Source organism: Erythrolamprus reginae, chromosome 3, assembly GCF_031021105.1.
Source record: "Erythrolamprus reginae isolate rEryReg1 chromosome 3, rEryReg1.hap1, whole genome shotgun sequence".
Taxonomy (NCBI): domain Eukaryota; kingdom Metazoa; phylum Chordata; class Lepidosauria; order Squamata; family Dipsadidae; genus Erythrolamprus; species Erythrolamprus reginae.
Genome location: NC_091952.1, coordinates 55,413,448 through 55,431,525, shown reverse-complemented (window position 1 = coordinate 55,431,525; position 18,078 = coordinate 55,413,448). Strand labels below are relative to the sequence as shown.

At 37.9% G+C, this 18,078-nt stretch overlaps 1 protein-coding gene across 2 annotated transcripts in view; it reads left to right on the top strand.

Annotated features, from left to right (window-relative positions):
* The first annotated feature begins 590 nt into the window (after positions 1–590).
* CCND3 (cyclin D3) overlaps positions 591–18,078 on the top strand; it is a 99,570-nt gene continuing 82,082 nt past the window's right edge. Inside the window, exon 1 of one of the 2 annotated variants that reach the window (XM_070745397.1) lies at positions 591–667. The gene's annotated coding sequence lies outside the window, so the exon portion shown is untranslated. Of the gene's footprint in view, positions 668–3,627; positions 3,735–18,078 lie in introns of those variants that run through there. The other variant, XM_070745398.1, reaches the window with a different exon arrangement.

Below are 18,078 nucleotides of genomic sequence, written 5' to 3'. Positions count from 1 at the left end.
TTAGACTGGTCCAGTTTCAAGAGATAAACAAAAGTACTGGGCTTCGATTTCTTTATATCTCCCTATAAAGTTTGGGAACACTTTGTTTTCTAAAATCATATAAAAGTGATATGTAACTCTTATATTCTATTCTTTTGCAACCCCTACCTATTACTAAGTAATACGTGGTGGGGACCATTCTCCTGGCCATTGAGAAATATCTGAAGATTTCATTCTGCGGACTCACTTGGAAGTTCACAAAGGAGCATATAACCTTGTGAAGCCCTCCCTCCATCTTTTAAATTTTATTAATTTTATCCCTGTTTAATTGCTTCCCACTGGAATACAATTTGTTTTTGTTTTAATTGTACACCACCTAATTGCTTATTAGCGAGATGGATGCTTTCCAAATTTAACAAATGATTATAATATACAATGACAAAGCTTTTACTATGCTCTACTGTTACCATTTAATAACTAGTATTCTACATTTACCTGTTTATAATCTGTTCTATAGTATTAATAGCATGCTTCATCATTTCTTAAGCTTGTTCTGCCTTAAATCCTTTCTTTTTTGAGATTTCTTCTTTTCTTGTTAATGCCCAGGGTATCTTGTTTGCTGGTGGCTGCAAAACTACAAAACACTGAAGAGCTGATGCTAGAACAATGCAAGACTCTGTGAGGAAAGGTTAGTAGAAAAAGATTTCAAGAGAATATTTCATTAATGTACTCAGGACTTTCCATTATTTGGTATACAGTATGTCCAGATAACACTTTTAAAATATTATGCCTTTTTTGTGATTTTACAGAGGGGTTCAGATAAATTTTAACCACTTACATAATTCTTTTGAATTTTAATTGCTTATGTCTTATGTCCTCACCCACAATATTATAGCCCATCTTTTCATTTGAGTTTTGTTCATAAGATAGCATGTATAGCTCTTTTTATTTTTTTTACCCATAACAATCCTATAAAGTTGGGGGGGGGGGAGAGGGAGAGAGTGGGAAAGTGTGTCTGGTCCAAAACCATCCAGGAGCTTCTGTGGTTGAGAATAGAGTATTGTATAATTTGATCAGGATAATCAAATGCACAGATATAGAATATGTGGTACCTAGTTCAACAGCAGTAACTGTAAGAGGAATGTAGGTGTCCTAGTACAGGAGTAGGCAAAATGGGCTCTGACAGGGGTAGTGATTTCTGACAGTCTCAAAATGGGTGAACAGTGCAGTCAAGCAGTAGGGAAAGCAAGTAGGATATTTGGCTGCATAGCTAGAGGTATAACAAGCAGGAAGAGGGAGATTATGATCCCGCTATATAGAGTGCTGGTGAGACCACATTTGGAATACTGTGTTCAGTTCTGGAGACCTCACCTACAAAAAAATATTGACAAAGTTGAACGGGTCCAAAGACGGGCTACAAGAATGGTGGAAGGTCTTAAGCATAAAACGTATCAGGAAAGACTTAATGAACTCAATCTGTATAGTCTGGAGGACACCTCTATAACTGTCTTGTTTGGTTCTGCAACCCAACAAGACCGACACAGACTTCAGAGCATAATCAGAACTGCAGAAAAACAATTGCTGCCAACCTGCCTTCCATTGAGGACCTGTATACTGCACAAGTCAAAAAGAGGGTGGTGAAGATATTTACTGACCCCTCACATCCTGGACACAAACTGTTTCAACTCCTACCCTCGTTGCTACAGAGCACTGCACACCAAGAGAACTAGACACAAGACACAAGAACAGTTTTTTCCCGAACGCCATCACTCTACTAAACAAATAATTCCCTCTACACTTTCAAACTTTTTATTAAATCTGCACTTTTATTTCTACTAGTTTTTTTCTCATCATTCCTATCATCTTTTTCCTCCCACTTAGGACTGTATAACTGTAACTTGTTCCATGTATCGTAAGATTTTTATTAATATTGATTGTTTCTTCATTGCTTTTTTGACCCCTATGACAATCATTAAGTGTTGTACCACATGATTCTTGACAAATCTATATTTTCTTTTATGTACACTGAGAGCATATGCACCAAGACAAATTCCTTGTGTGTCCAATCAAACTTGGCCAATAAAGAATTCTATTCTACTCTATTCTAATATACATTTGCTTTCATACATATTTTGATATATCTTCTGCAAGTTACAAGAAACGTGGATTGTCGGGTGGCATTCTGGAATGTTTGCTATATAAATGTAAGCTATGTAAGTGTAGATAGTGCAGCAGCAGGATAGTGTTCCATCCATTGATATTTGCTAACATTCAATTATTATTTCAAGAAAGAGTCCTGTGTATGTGACCTCCCAGTCCCATTCCATGTACTCTGTATGCTCATCTTTGTGTGTTGAGAATTCCTAGAAAATATGCACAGAAAAGAACAAAATTATTAAGAAAATAGCAGAGAACTATGGCAATATTCCAATAATACACTGTTACCTGCCTCCCACAGTCATTTAAATAAGTGGTTCTTTTGAGCAGGATATTCTAGGGCACAGAGAGACAAAGCTCCTCTATTTTTAATACTTTTATTTTAAAAAAAATAAGGGTGAAGAGAAGAAACAACCCTTTGTAAAATTATATGTTCTGTATCTCTGTATGAAGGCAGGCTGGAGCAAAAAGGATGGTTGTCTCTTTCAGTTACTTGCTGGGTTCCAAAGCCTAAAGGGAGTTTAAGGAATTGGAAGGATTGTGCTGCACAGTAGCCTCTTTCCTAGTTCTGTATGGGCCAGCTGTGCCTTGGAAAAAGACTCAAATAACTTTTGGCAAAAGCTGCAGTGATCATTTATATTCAAAGCCAGGAGCCAGTGCATTCAGATCAGTGTCTGCCAGTCAGTACATGATAGTATAATTTGATGTCCCTGAGCCACTTGCTAAGTGAAAAACACAGCTGGAATTTCAAAAGTGGTCCATTTTTCAAGCTACAAATAGAAGATTTTTCCACATCCATCATTTGTTCAAACTTGTCAATACCCATTTGAGCTTGGTTTCAATCAGGTTTCTTACACAGATTTTCCTATCTACTCTCACATACTACATCATCTGAGCAATGCCCATTGCTCAGAATAGACTCAAAATGTTTCACAATTCAGTAGTAGCTGATTAGGTCCATCATTCTGCAGGACATACACACATTTTTAAAATTCATTCTATAAATCTATGATCTCTCTTTTGGGGTGGGGGGTTGGATCATTGTTGTAGTGGGAAAATTACAATGCTGTTTCATTTTTTATTTTCGTAAAATACGTATATTTGTCAAATTTAGTCAAATGAATATTTTCTTTTATGCATACTGAGAGCGTATGCACCAAAGACAAATTCCTTGTGTGTCCAATCACACTTGGCCACTAAAGAATTCTATTCTATTCTATATATTATTTTCTGGTTCACGTCTTCTAAGTTAGTGATTGTTTTAGCAGAACTCTTCTGAATATCAAAGCATGTATGCAGACTGTACAACAGGAAACGTTTTACAGCCCCTCAGCACCCCACTTCCTGTTTAACTATCACACATGTGGCAGAGAGAAGGTATTGCTCCAACCAATAAGAATGCTGAAACATAAAAATGTAAACAACTGTCAGAGAAAGCTATTGTTCTGAGTCCATTTAAATTGCGACATCATTCCAAGCAACATAGGTTTAATTGCAGGGAAAACATTAAGAAATTTGAACTTTGAAAAATAAGTTGAAACATAGGAAATGCTGCTTTAAAAAAAACCCATGGAGAACTGTTGACAGTCAGCAATAAGGTAGGAAGCTACTCAGTTTCTTTAACTTGTAAATAACAAAACACTTGAGTGCATGTTCCAAAAATCAGAAAGAGCATATTCCTTCAAAAAACGGTACACATTTTTTATATTTGAATCTGACATTGGCTGGTCCTAGATGATATGTAATTAGGTTAGAACCATATGAAATCTATGTGATTTAAATTAGTCATTTTCCATGTTAAATCATCAGTAACTTGAATCCATTAATTTTGGTAGGCTCACTCTTAACTAAGATTAAGTTTAGAGACAAAGTCATAATCAATATTATCTTGAGTGTAAACCAAACTAAAGTGTTTGTATATACTATTCTCATGCATTTATTGCTGTTGCCTTGTGCCTCTGTTTACATACTCCCGCCTGCATGTAAAATATTTGTGAATGTTTTGTGAAATGTATTAGAAAAATATAGTATTTGCATCTTCAACAGATGTGCATAAGAAATGAAATTATCCATAATAGTATTTGCATGAAAAATGCAGATAATTTGAAAAGAATTATATGCCCATTCTCATTCTTTTTAAACATCAAAATTCTGATTTGTGTATACAGGGCACTGTTTACCTAATGTGCATACATACAGTTTAGTATCATAGCATTTTTTTAAAGAAAATCAAACTCCTAAATCTTGATGTATGGCTTACTGTTCCTATCCTGGTCATATTTTTTCTGATCAATTTTTTGTATTTATTGGGTTGGTGGCATAAAGCTCAAAATTGTTGTAATTTTTCTACATTATTTCACTGTGAAAGAAGAATTTGCTGTGGCAAAGAAAAGCTAACAAATCTTATGGTGTGGTGTTGGTGAAAGGTTTTTTTAATAACCTATGTTCTCTTTCTGTCCCAAATAGTTAAATATAATTTCATTATGAACATCTTCAGGGCTTAAGGGATTCCCATAATACAGGAGAGTCATGCATTTCTAGGTCATATTTGCCCATTTGTAGTTTTCTATCTCAGTATGAAAGTCACAATCTTTTATGCTTATGAATTTGTTATGTTTATGATTTTTTCTCCTTTTAGAAATGATAACAAATTCCAGGTTAATCTTGACCCGAGATCCTGTCTTTTAAGAAGTCAATGGCATGCCAGTTTTAAAATAGTTTTTTTCTTGATTGTTAAGGTCAAAAATTTAAACTTGCTGTCACAACTTTGAGCAGGGTGTGAGATTGTTGATGTCCATTTTACTGTACTGTACTGATGTACATATTACTGTGTAATATTCCAATCAAGGGAACTCAAATTAAGATATTACTAAATAGTATGTGAGCTACTGGAAACATTGTGAGCCTATTGTCTGATTTGATTTCAAAGTAAGAGTTTCATTTCATGCATCAGAAGGCTGTGTTGTGTAGAGAAAAATGTGTTCAAAACATTACAGCTCTGTGTGTTAGCCGCCTCAATCTTGACAGAGTTTTTAATCTAACAATAAATATTGTAGCAATAAAGTTGCAGGTTCATGTAGAATGCCTACTTAGCAATAGTTATTAGCACTCTTGGTGAGTGATTCCCTTTTCTCAAAGTATCTAGAACAACAGTTTGCAGTGTTTTTGTATCTTGCATCCAGCTTTAAATAGCTTGCAACACAGATCTATTCATACAGTTTATACTTACCCATATTTACTTGAACTTGTTCTATAAGCCCCATCCAAAAGAAAAAATATCGTACTCCTATTCATAACTTTTTATTTCTGAGTAGACATGTAGTGATCAAATAACAGGCATGTTTACAATTGTTTACAGCAGCAGCATGCAGTTGTTTGGCGTTCATAGTGAGCACTGCATGGGATTCCTGAGATCACTCTGCAAAAGATAGGCAGAACCAGGACGGACAGATATAAGACAAGAAATAAATTTTAATTGAATTAATTTATATTAATTAATTAAACAGAGCAAGTGATATTCATCCCAATGGAGTGAACCATTTTCCTTTTCTATCGCATCAACCTTTTTAATTTCTGACCTTTAGAAAGTTGTACTGGACCAAACTAAAGGCTTCCATAAGTCACAGGTGGCCTTAGGCTATTAAATTGTGTGCCTGATAGAAAAGAATGTGTGTAGCTCACAGTTGAAGTGTGTGGTTTTGCTGCTCTCTGAAAACAGCCAATCGCAGAGAATATAAAGGACCCCACCAATTCCGTATCTCTGGATACCAAACCAAAAAGAGGAACTTCTGAAATGAATACAATCTATTGTATTCTGTATCACTGTTTCTTAAAAAAATTCTCTCAGGATTCCAAAATGGTGTTGGTTTATATGGGGTTTGTTTGTTTATTATTTATTTATTTAATCCGACTTCTATGCCGCCTAATCCCAAATGACTCAGGGTGGTTTACTATAAATATTGACACTATGTTGTATCAATATGTATTGCATTAAATATTGAAATTAAGTCTTCACTGGTACTGCTGGTTCTCATAATTGTTTGATGGGATTTCAACATAGGCTGCCAAATATGAATTTTGACTACCCTTGATTAGGTCTCTTGGGGAACCTCTGGAGCCCTAAGAGACCTTTTAAGAAGCATTGATCTATGCTCTTTTGCCAGTTGTATGAAATAGGCTGCCACTGCAAGTGTATTTGAAAAAGTTATCTGGTGGTGTTTATTTGATTTTTATACTGGAGTTCTTCATGAAAAGATTCAAAAAAATATATGTAAGATCTCTTTTTAAAAAACATTAAAACTAACAGTTTCAGTGAAGACAATACACAAAAAGCAAAGCATAATTCATTTTTGAAAAGCAGTCTAAGAGGCAGGTTGGTCCTGAAGCACGTGTTACTCTTGAATTGCCTTGGGTGAGCAGGCTTGCTTTCAGTTGTTCAAATAAAACAATGTGTAGAGGACAGCTACACATTTCCTAATTTACTTTTAAACCATTTGTGTTCTACCAGCGGCTTTCAGCAGTTTGCAGCAACAAAAATGCCAAATAAAATTATATTATCATAAGATCATTGTAACAACTCCACAAAAACAATAAAAAGAAAACCCAGTAATAAAACCATGTTCAATCCCAACGGCTCTAGGAAACAGAATAATTTGTACAGCTTTCCTGAATGGATAGCAGGTTGGGATTCCCTGCTCTGGAGGAGATTTCCTCCTGAGAAAGCCCTATCCTTGTCATAAATGGGATTACTAGCTGGGTTACCCCAACAGGTATTTAAAGCTTGGTAAGATAGCTTTGACGGTGGTGGTCTTTAAATATTTGGACCTTAAGCTGGTATTGGCTTGTTTCCAGACGAGTTATTTACTCTTACAACAGTTTCAACTTGCTTTGCAAGCTTTAAGGAGAGTCCCAAATGAGAATGTCTGCCATTTATAATCTTCCACTGTTTGTCTTATCGCTTTTTTTTCTTGTAGACCATCTGCCAATGAAGAAAGTACAGATGGGAAGGAAGAAAAACAATCAGTATGCACTTCCCCTGGGCAGGTTATTGGGAAAAATATATGTGATACAGTATGTAACAATATAAAATTATTAAAATTTTATAATGTTTAGAGAGGGGAATACTGTAGGCTTTTGGTGAAGAGGTTGAGTTAAAAGGAAAGTATCCATCAGAGGATCTCCTCCCCATCATATCATGAGGGAGGAAAGTTCCCAAAACACAATGCTTAGATGATCAGATCCTTAGAAATCAGAAATAATAATACACAGAGGTCCCGGTTATTTTCATCAGCAGAGGAAATCAACCTAGAGGATTTCTCTATCAGCCTTTTAAAAAGACTACATTATATTATTTGGTAAAATCAGTTATGAAACTAAAGAAAGGTACATTCAGAGAAAATCTGCAGTTTAGTTGCCTTGCATCCAGGTTTGAACATAATAAGATTAATAGCAATCCAGCTGGTGCTTAAAATGTTAAAATGTAAATTTAGACTAGCAATGCAAACATGTTTTAAGGTACTTTGTGCATTTTTATTGGTAGCTTATTGTGGAAAATACAAATTTTGCTCAGTGTAAGCAATCAAGATATTAAGAGGTGGTAAAGCAGCAGCTTCAACTCTTTCAGAAAAGTGGGATAGGATTGTTTCCTACTTCAGGATGGGGAATGGAGAAAAAGAAGGGGATGGGTATATGACAGAGCCCACTTGTGCTGAAGGACTTGTGTTGCCTCTTGGATTCGAGAATATAACATTAAACCAACTAACCTGCTCATAGTCTGGTTCCAATTGAATGCATAGAGCAGAGTAAAATGCACATGCAGTCCTGAATTAGGAGTCCTCTTACAGAAATATAAAGAATCATGTAATGGTGTTTGTGGATGAGAACGGAAACACCATTACTTTTTGGACTGAGCTAACAAAGGAGAGCAGTTATTCACAAGAATGGTGGTAGGAAAAGCAAGTAGGATGCTCGGGCGGTAGGAAAAGCAAGTAGGATGCTTGGCTGCATAGCTAGAGGTATAACAAGCAGGAAGAGGGAGATTGTGATCCCGCTGTATAGAGCGCTGGTGAGACCACATTTGGAATACTGTGTTCAGTTCTAGAGACCTCACCTACAAAAAGATATTGGCAAAATTGAACGGGTCCAAAGACAGGCTACAAGAATAGTGGAAGGTCTTAAGCATAAAACGTATCAGGAAAGACTTAATGAACTCAATCTGTGTAGTATGGAGGGCAGAAGGAAAAGGGGAGACATGATCGAAACATTTAAATATGTCAAAGAGTTAAATAAGGTCCAGGAGGGAAGTGTTTTTAATAGGAAAGTGAACACAAGAACAAGGGGACACAATCTGAAGTTAGTTGGGGAAAAGATCAAAAGCAACATGAGAAAATATTATTTTACTGAAAGAGTAGTAGATCCTTGGAACAAACTTCCAGCAGACATGGTTGGTAAATCCACAGTAACTGAATTTAAAAATGCCTGGGATAAACATATATCCATCCTAAGATAAAATACAAAAAATAGTATAAGGGCAGACTAGATGAATCATGAGGTCTTTTTCTGCCGTCAGTCTTCTATGTTTCTATCTTTCCTACCCGTAACAAATGTTTACCACTAGAGGGAAGTCGTGAAACAGCAAAGTGTACCTCGGTTCACATTTTGATTCCATCAAGTATATTATAGGCTCTAAAAACTTCTGCTATTTGTAACTGAAAAACAGTTTATAAAACTGTACATAAATTAGCTAAGAAGACCAAGTTAATAATTTGTATGTACATACAGAACAAGAGATCATAGTTTTACATAACTCATGAGTACTAAATACTTAACGTCGTAAAATGCTTAGTGTACAATTGTGCATCCCAGAAAGCAGAATACAGCAAAGGCAGACATAAAACAAACACAGAAGTTTCCAGTGAGTAACAACAAAACAGGATGGCCTCAGTATGTAGCACAAATGAAAGTCTAGAGTGCTACAATTATACCCATTTATGGTATTTAAATCCCATAAACTTTCCTAGTTTATTCTTAGTAACTTCGGTCTTTCTGCTGTTCACACCATTCTGCATTGTTTTTCTTTTGTCTTGTGTGAGAGTGTTCTTCAACACCACAATTTCTCATATCTCTATGCTATGCTCGTACCACATATACAGGTACAGTGACGTCAAAAAGGCGAAGATGGCATCTGCACTAATGCAATAGAAGCCTTGTCCTTTTTTCAAGTGTGTGTGGCACATGTAATACATCTAAAAATGGAGCAGAGGTTTGATTGCACAGATGTTACCTTGATTTTTTTTAATACACACATGCACCCTTCTTCCTGCAGGAAGTACCCTTCCTCTTCCACCTTTCTTTCAAAATGGCACATCTTTCTGACTCCATAGCAAGTCTGTCATATTAATTGATATCTTCATTCCACAGCTGGAGAAATTCACCCAGTAACTTCTAAAGTCTCTAATGGGTTTCATAATCAGACAAAATCATCCATTCACTAATGACTAGTTGAGATATGTTGGAAATAATACTATGATACAGTTCCTCCTGGCTATTTTACTCAGTCACTCATAGGAGGTGACTGTGTTCCAGTGGCTGGTCACTGTCCTCCAGGCTATTGTAGTGTTGGCTGCAGGAGAGACTAAGCAAAGACCTGGCTGATACTTTGCGTAATGCCTACCAGTTTAAGCAGGGTCCTCATGGACAGAAGCTAAGCTGTCTTTGGAAAGAGAGCCATCCTATACCACAAGAAGACTGATTAGACAGATTGAAACTTTGACATCTTGCCCAGCCCAATGAATGAATGTAGGATGTGTGACGTATGAATCTATTTGTTTGTTTTTTAATTGTGGATATCTTCAAATGTAATTTTATGTAGATTTCTAATATGTTGTAAGCCGCCAGGAGAAGGGTGGCATAGAAATCGAATTAATAAGAATAAAAAGAATAATAGATTATTACATTTGGGCCATTCACAACTTGCAATTCCCAGCACACCTATTCTCCATATCTGTCCCTGGCTACTTCCAGGTGGACAGAGGTCACTCACTATTGACCAAGTTTTCAATTAGCCTTCTTCAATCCTAGGATTCAAGCAGTCCTAGACTTCTTAAGTATGAATCTGCAAAGAAGGTAATCCACCAGATCCTAATTGAATGGCACTCTCCATTGACACTCACTCCTCCAGTGCTCTCAATAATCCTTGCAACTCCTCCCTCATATCTACAACTAGCTGAGCTACTTTTGAACATAGTTTTCAGAAGAGTACTATACATTTTTCCAAAATTGCTCAGTTGTCAAATTGAATGGTGGTGAAATTCTCTATATATCTGCCAATGTAATGGCACTGCACATTTAAATGATCCAATTTAGATATCAGATTAAAATTTACGCACCCAAATTGCTTTGGAGTAATGGTAGAGTCAATAGACTGCTATTGAAAGGCATGAGATCAGTACAGTAGTGAGTTCTAAAACCCGTTTCTACTGCATGCGCAGAAGCATCCCGGGCGGGTGGGCAAAGCCTCTGCAACCAGTTCACTGAACAGGGAGCAACCCATCACTGAATCAGCAGTCAAGTGGTGGCTCAATTTCCCTGTCAGGTTTGGGATTTGGAAGTTAGAAACAGCAGTGGGTTCATGCACACAATATCAACCTAACATCCTCTTAATGTAATCTATCATTTACAAAATTTAAAAATAATAATCTTTTTGTAGTTATCAGACCATAGCAAATAAAGAAAACATTACTGGGGTTTATGATACTAAATTGGTTAACTACTGCTGAGTTATGGCTTCAGAACACTTGCTATCTTTTATCTGGAGGTCTGGGGACCTGGCATTTTCCCCTTGACAGGAATTCTGGTCTTGTTATGCTGCCTGCCTTCTGAAGTTTTCCCCTTATTTGTTTGTTTGTTTGTTGTTTGACAAACATATATAGGATAGTAGTAGTTTGTATAAATATAACATAAGTAAAAGCTAACAATAAAAGAGGACAGTGGGACAGGGATAGTAGGCACAGTGGTGCGCTTATGCACACCCCTTACAGACCTCTTAGAAATGGGGAGAGGTCAACCATAGACAGTCTAAGGTTAAAGTTTTGGGGGGTTGGGGAAGAAACCACAGAGTCAGATAGTGCATTTCAGGCATTTATCCCTCTATTGTTGAAGTTGTATTTTCTTCAGGCGAGTTTGGAGTGGTTTGCATTTAGTTTGAATCTATTACATGCTCATGTATTGCTGAAGTTGAAGGTGAAGTAGTCATTAACAGGAAGGACATTTTGGTATATGGTTTTATGAACTACATTTAGATCAGATCAGAGGCGACGTAGTTGTAAATTGTCTAATCCCACTATTTCAAGTCTGGTGAAGTATTTTGTTGCGAGCAGAGGAGTGAAGGACTCTTTTTGTGAAATATTTCTGGACTTTTGATTGTATTAATGTCTGATATGCAATGCGGGTTCTAGACAGGTGAACTGTATTCCATAATTGATCTAACATATGTTTTGTAACTTTGGTTAGCAATGTAATAGTGCCAGAAAAGAAGCTACGTAAGATTAGATTAACAACTCTTAGTGCCTTTTTGGCAATGTTGTTACAGTGGGCTCTATTACTTAGGACGTTGGATATGAGTACTCCAAGGTCTTTGACAGAGCGAGGGACATCTACAAGTTTGTTTCCTCCAAGTTTGCATTTTGTATTCTGATTCTTTTTGCCAATGTGTAAGACAGTGCATTTGTTGGTTGAGATTTGAAGTTGTCAGTTGTTTGACCGTTCTGCTACATGGTCAATGTGTTTTTGAAGGGTAGCAGCATTGTTAGTGGTGTTAAATAGTTTAACATCATCAGCAAAGAGAACACAGTTGCTTGTAATTTGATCACAAAGATCGTTTGGGTAGAGTATGAAGAGTGTTGATCTTAGAACACTGCCTTGAGGGACACTGCTATTGACAGGAGCAGGACTTTTATTTATTTATTGTTAGAGTTGAAAGGGACCATGCAGGTCATCAAGTCCAACCCCCTGCCTGAGCAGGAATCCTAAAGCACCCCAGCCAAATGGCAGTCCAATCTCCTCTTGAAAGTGTCCAGAGTTGGGGAGTTCACAACCTCTGCAGGCAGGTTGTTCCACTGGTTGATCTGGCACTTCCAATTTTGACCACTTGTTGTCTGTTAGACAGGAACATGGTTATCCAATCATGTAGGGGTCCAGAGATGCCGTAGGATTTTAGTTTCAGAAGTAGTTTGTAATGCACGATCCCTCACTCCGCATTGGCAAATGGATGGATGAGGGTTTTTTAGCTATGCTTTCCACAATCCCCCCCCTTTTTCCCTCCCACAAGGAAATACAGTGAGGAAATAAAGTTAAGGGGGAGTGGGTAAGGTTGGTGCTTCTATTTTCCCATACTCCCTGTGACCATCTAGATGCCTTTTGCTTTTTTTTCTCCCCTTTCTTCATTCTCCAGTCCCCAGGGAACAACTGCGAGGACCCTGAGCAATAGTACATGTGGGAGAACCAGGTTAGAAGGGCCGACTTTGTATAAGTGACCTTGCAAGTAAGACTGTAGTTTTCTCTTTCTGCTCTAGGATGTGTCTAGAGAATTCAGTGGGCACCTTTATTTAAAGGTTTTGCTGGAGTGTGGAAAGGAAGGAAGTACCCTCTGCACCATCGCCGGTGAAATGGTGGGCAGGGAGCTGGTTTCCCTGCAATGCTCTTGCATTGCTGTGAAAGCTTTGCAAATACATAAGGTGCTGCAAGTCTACAGCAGGAGCTGCTTTGCTGCCACAACCTGTATTGGCACGTCTTTCTTTCTCAAAAAGGGTCACTTATCTTTGCATTTTACCACATTTGGGTTTCTCACAATGATCTTCAGCAAATCTACAGCAAAGCATTCAGGAAACCGCAGAAAGGGTGGAGCACCAGCAGGGCGTGTGTTCCTTGTTGGGAGGGGGGAATCCTCCTTCCCAATGGGCACGGCATGCAACTGAAGCCTGTTCACCAAGGCAAAAGAAAAAAGAGACTTTGGTGCTTCCAAATGAGTGTTTGGCCTGAAATGGACCCTTAACCGTACTTGGCTTCTTGGAGAGCCCAGATAACATCACTGTTGCTAACCAGTTTTATTCCAGCGCCGACTCTTCCACAGAGACTTTATAAGGCTGTCTTGGAAGCACAGTTCTTTTTGCCTGGTCCTCTCCTTTTGAAATGGCTCTTTGCCTGCTTTTTGCTCTTTTGAATGGGGCCACTGCATACTTGAATTCCCCTTCATCGGTTTCTATTTCTGGATCTCAGTAAATATTTTAATAATTGAATTCTTCCTTAGAGGCACTCTGGTTTCTCTTCGCTTTTGGTTAATACTGTTTTCAGAAGAGCAATTTTACAGTTGCGGGAATGACAAGTAGTAAGAAGTAATTTTAGCAGCAAAGCAAACCCCGGCCATTCTGTTTCTGCTAGGTTAGGCTAGGCTAATTAATTAGCAATATCATTTCATGCATGGTGATCCTGAAGGAAACTCCTGGGTGGCGCTTACTCTGTAAGGTCGCACAAGGTTTCAGCTTGAACCTAAAGGAGAGTTTACTCTTCACTCCCAAATTAATGTTTCACATTTGCATTGGTTCATAAATACTCCACCTTTTATGAGTGAACGAAAGGAAGCAACAGTTAGTTTACTTAGAACAGTGTTTCCCAACCTTGTCAACTTGAAGATATTTGGACTTCAACTCCCAGAATTCCCCAGCCTGCCACTGTCTTACACTGACTTAGAAGACAGAAGCAAAGAGAAGCTACTGGGAGATTGATATAAGAAGAAATGGATGTTTCCGTATATTTTTGAATAAGAAATTCACTTGCTCATGAGAAAAAATGCTGGATTTTTATCAGGAAAATAAATGTTACACGGAACAATTACAGTGGTACCTCGAGATACGAGTTTAATTCGTTCCGGACCTGGGCTCTTAAGTCGAGCAGCTCTTATCTCGAACGACTTTTCCCCATAGGAATTAATGTAAATAATTTTAATTGGTTCCAGCCCTCAAAAAACTCACAAAGTTAGTCTAAATTATGCAGAAAGACATGTTTTTAATGAAGAAATATACATGTACATATAAATGAATAATGAAGTTTCTTTCACTTAACTTGTAAACTTTCTTAAACTTTTAAATTTACATATGTTCAACTTCTCTGCCACCCAATCCTGTAGGACAGAGGTCCCCAACCCTTTTTGCACCAGGGACCGGCTTTAAGCGATCAAGAGAGGAATGGGTGAATGAATGGACGGAGGGTGGGAAGGAAGGAAGGAAAGAGGGAAGGGACAGGAACAGAGGAAGGAAGCAAGGAAACTTATGAAAGGGGAGAGTAAGAGAGGAATGAGTGAAGGGAGGGAGGGAGGGAAGAAGGTGGGAAGGAGAAAGAAAAGAAGAAATAGAGGAAGGGAAGGTAAAAGAGAGAAAGAAAAAGAGCAAGAAAGAAAGAAAGAAAGAAAGAAAGAAAGGGGGAAGGGACAGGAACAGAGGAAGGAAGCAAGGAAACTTATGAAAGGGGAGAGTAAGAGAGGAATGAGTGAAGGGAGGGAGGGAGGGAAGAAGGTGGGAAGGAGAAAGAAAAGAAGAAATAGAGGAAGGGAAGGTAAAAGAGAGAAAGAAAAAGAGCAAGAAAGAAAGCTGCAAGCACCCCCCCGAGCCCCCCAGGCCGGCTGCAACCTTTTAAAACACGCGCGCCGCTTCGCAGCTGTCTCCTGAAGCCGAACGCGGAAGTTAGCGTTTGGCTTCAGGAGACAGCTCCTTGGCGCTTGTATCTCGAATTTGGGCTTGTAAGTAGAACAAAAATATCTCTCCCCTCCCAGCTCTTATCTCGAGTTGCTCTTAAGTAGAGCAGCTCTTATGTCGGGGTTCCACTGTATTTTAATTCCCCTTCCAGAAGATTATAGAAAAGCAACATTTTAACATCAGCCACGAATCTAATGAGAAATCAGTATCGAATAAAAATGTGGTGATCGTTCAGTCTTGCTAATCATAGATGTCTGTAATAAACTATAGTGATACAAAAAACAACAAAATACCTATACCAAGACCTCCACAATACAAGTCCCATCATCTTTTTTACTTGCACTTGTGCTGCAATCCAGTAAGCAATTATGTAAGGGGCAGTTTGGGTTACAATTTCATAATGCATGTTTTGTCACTTGCCTCTCCTGCTTTTTGCTATTAATTTTCTTCGTTGGAAAATTCTTTATTTCATCAATGGGTGGGAAATACTGTTAACTTGCAATTAGACAGATATAAGTAAATTCTGAAATAGAATATCTTACACACACACACCCCCAAACTTGTGGTTTTAAAGTTAGCCTTGAGATTTAGATGGTATAATTCAAATTGTTTTCGAAGACTGTGATCTCCTAACGTTCATTTGGGATGAAAAGCTATATTTGAGTCAGAACAAGTTTGTCTTCTCTGCTTAGCACTTTGTCTGAAACTAGAATCTCATGTTAGGTCTTTGACAGCCATGCTCCTTTTAACAGAAGATGAATCTGAAAACTTTACCAAACAGCTGAGTCCCTATGGTAAAACATTGGAGATTTGAACCATCCTCTTTCAATGGTCTTCTAAGTTAACACACAACAGCTCTGCCATCACCTATCTTTTAGAAAGCAGGCAAGCTGATGTCCTCTCCCGTTAGGCCAGTGTGTGGCAGAGATAGACTTCTTAGAACCCATGTTGTTTTCTGGAAAATTAAAAGGAAGAAACTAATAAATTCCATAGTGACATTTTCTGGCATTATAGTATTAAAATATATGGCTAAGAAAATCAGTCCTTCCTTTCCCTTCCTTCTATATGAGACAGTAGATCAATCTCATAAGGGATAAATAGAAGCAAATTTTGTTTTAAGACAGAGAGAGTAAAAAATCATGTTTAACTTTGAATATTATACTGCAAAGATGTTTACTGACAAAAGACATCTAAGTAGAGGGTTATTCAAATGTCAGACAGTAACTTAAAGGGATCTCCAATAGAAAAACATACAGAAAAATATAAAGTTGCAGCAAATCACAAGATAATGCTGGTCTCCCCTTATTTTGAGGAAACACTGCTGCAAAGAGTCCAAATTGCATAAAAATGCAGAAATACTAAGGTTATATAAAAGCAATAAATATCAGCAGCAAGAACTTAGTAGGAAAAAAATACACTTTGTAAAAATAAAAGTAAGCTTACAGAATTCTATTAAACTTCCTGTTTCAGAAGAACAAATGATCTTCCTGAAGAAAGGAGCGAAGGATCTCTCCTTTTGCTCCATGTAAAGCGATCTTCTTTTCTTAGGAAGATCCTGTTCGAAATACCCGTGTATTCTGTTTCTGGGAAGTAGCTCTCTTTCTTATGAAGGCCAGGTGGCATTAGATCAACTTCAATTTGAAAAATGTGTGTTTTATTCCTAAATTGTACTTTTTCTTCCATATAATAAAGGTCTATAATGGGTTACTACAGAAGATGAAAGAAAAAGGACAGACAAAGGAAGAAAGTTGTTTCCTTTTTTTAGATAATTTACAGTCCTAAGAATGAATCTTTAGGCTTTGTTTGTATTATAAAATTGCATCTGGTGTCTATCATCTGCCAAATCAAGAGACAATATAGATATATAATAGATGATAACTTCCAAAAATAAACTATTTTCTTTCATAGGCAAATTAAATCATAGTGACAGAGTATTTTATTTACCATAACAACTGTTGAGACATAACTCTGCTGAGCATTAATCCTTCCTTGAAATTCCTGACTTTCTCTTAATGATAACTTACTAATTATGCAGAGACAATGGGCTTCATTTCATTGGATATGTTAAGCAGAAAATAGATAGCCCAGGTGGGATGCTTTAATATGAATTCTTGCACTGAGGAGGGAATTATTTTTGATGGCCTAAAGCAGGGGTGTCAAACTCAAGGGATGGCCCAGGGGACCGACCTGGAAACAGTGAAGAACCAGTCTGCGATACCTCTGCCACCCAAGCTCTATTTTCACTGGCAGAGGTATCGCGGACTGGTAGAGGGTTACAGGAGGCCATCACAGCCAAAAATGGACTTCATGAGGGCTGCATGCAGCCTTCCCAGGCTCTGTTTTCACTGATAGAGGGTTGCAGGGGGTTGTGGCAGCTGAAAACAGAGCTCAGGAGTGCATTTTCACTACCAGACTACTCGGGCCACCACAGGCACCCCTGACTTGAGTGGCATCAAGCTGACCAACCACCCTTGCCATGCTCACACTGGTCCCTTGAGGTCGTACACAACCCTGATGCAGCCCTGATTAAAATCAAGCTTGACACCCCTAGCTTAAACGGTTCCTTCCTTTGTAGTGGTTCTATGGCCACTTAGGGCCCTCACTGACATAAGTTAAGACAATGGGGATGAAGTGTTTGCAGGGACTGGACAGTGAAAATACAGTAGCAGAGTTACACAAATGCCTTAAATCTGCTGTCTCTGTATTCTTCCTTCCTATTACTTGCCTCCGAGATCTTCTTCTGTGAATTGTAGACATTAGAATTTTTGAGTGTGAGTTAAAGGCAAGCAGACTTACAAAGCAGTTACCATGGGAGGTAAAGCCAATCACATTTGGCTAGAGACAAACACTGGAATGCAGTCATTCACCACTTTGTTTTCTAAGAATGCTTCGTTAATCCATCTGGAGTGCAAAATATTGGAAATTATTTGTTATGTTTGAGACAGGTGTTTTACTGCCTACTAGCTTGCAGTTCATCTATTTAATTAAAAATATAACAAAATAAAATGGGTAAACAAGGAACTTGTTAGGCACCAAGTAATATCTTCATGGAGCTACTGATGCTTCCAGGCATCACACTATTTATTGAGGTTTTATGACATACACTTAGTTAGAGGAACAAGCCACAAGATTCCTCCTCAATTTGCTATAGAAACTCCTTGGCATGTTGTATTTCTAACATTTTGAAGACCACTTT